Genomic DNA, 1,212 nt, shown 5'->3' on the forward strand with positions numbered 1-1,212 from the left:
TTCCTTACTTGGGTTTCTAGCTTAGCAATGGATTGAGAGTGAGAATGAAGTAATTGTGTGTTTGCCTCTAAAGTGCCCAAAGCGGTTAAAACTTTCTCTTCAAAAGCGGGACTTCTAACATTTCCTTGGTAATATGATGGTTGATTAGGAAAATGAGAATTTGAAAATTGGTTTCCTTGTGATTAATATGATGATCTAAAACCTTGGGAACCTTGGCCTTGTAGTGGAGGTGGAATGTACTTTCCTTAAAAACCGCCTTGGGAAGGGTTTTAGCCCTCCCCTTGGTTTTTCCAAGAGAAATTCGGGTGATTCCTCCAACTAGGATTGTAATGATTTCCATAAGGATTGTTCCCTTGATTAGTAAAAACAGCATTTGCTTGTTCATGATGCTCACTTCGCACATGTCCATGGGGACAATTGGAAGTAGAATGTAAAACACTTGAACAAGTCATACATGTCTCATTAGATGCATGATGAGAATGGTTAAGGAAGGAAGATACTTGATTCGCCGAGTTTTGGTTGATCAAAAATTGATCAAACCTTTGAGATAATGATTTCATTTCGGCGGTAATTTCATTGGAGTGGTCGACTTGATGTAAGCCAACACTCTTCCTACCACTAGAATTTCTACCATTCTTCAAAGATAAAGTACGATGCAAAGAATTTTCACTAATGCTCTCATAAAGATGCCATACGTCATCCTCATGCCTATCAATGTAAGAGCCACCCATGGAAGCATCAACCATGCCTTTGTAATTGTCCGATAAGCTCTCAAAGAAATATTGAACTAATTGCCATTTGGACATGTCATGATGTGGACACTTCCTAAGCAATTCATTAAAGCGTTCCCATGCCTCATGAAATGATTCTCCATCCCCATGTGAAAATTCTCGAATTGAGGTTCTCATGGCATTGGTCTTAGAAACCGGATAGTACTTCTTCAAGAACTCTTGTTGCATTTCCGCCCAAGAAGTTATTGAAAAAGGCCTAAGATTGTTAAACCAATATTTTGCCTTATCTTTAAGGGTGAATGGAAAAAGTTTAAGCCTCAAGACCTCTTCCAGCATGTCCGTATATTTTACGGTGGAACATACTTCAAGAAACTCATCCAAATGCTTGTAACACTTGGAAGTCCATGATAATTAGGAAGCAATTGAATGGTTTGTGGCTTGATTTCATAGTGGTGTGCTCTAAATGGTGGCAATTGAATGC

General features: G+C 38.8%; 1 pseudogene; it reads left to right on the plus strand.

Annotated features, from left to right (window-relative positions):
* The first annotated feature begins 804 nt into the window (after positions 1-804).
* On the plus strand, positions 805-903 carry LOC132267931 (small nucleolar RNA R71; annotated as a pseudogene).
* The last annotated feature ends 309 nt before the right edge of the window (positions 904-1,212 follow it).

Source organism: Cornus florida, unplaced genomic scaffold (genome assembly GCF_030987335.1).
Source record: "Cornus florida cultivar Cherokee Brave unplaced genomic scaffold, ASM3098733v1 CherokeeBrave_3.0.0_Hap2_Chr07, whole genome shotgun sequence".
NCBI lineage: Eukaryota > Viridiplantae > Streptophyta > Magnoliopsida > Cornales > Cornaceae > Cornus > Cornus florida.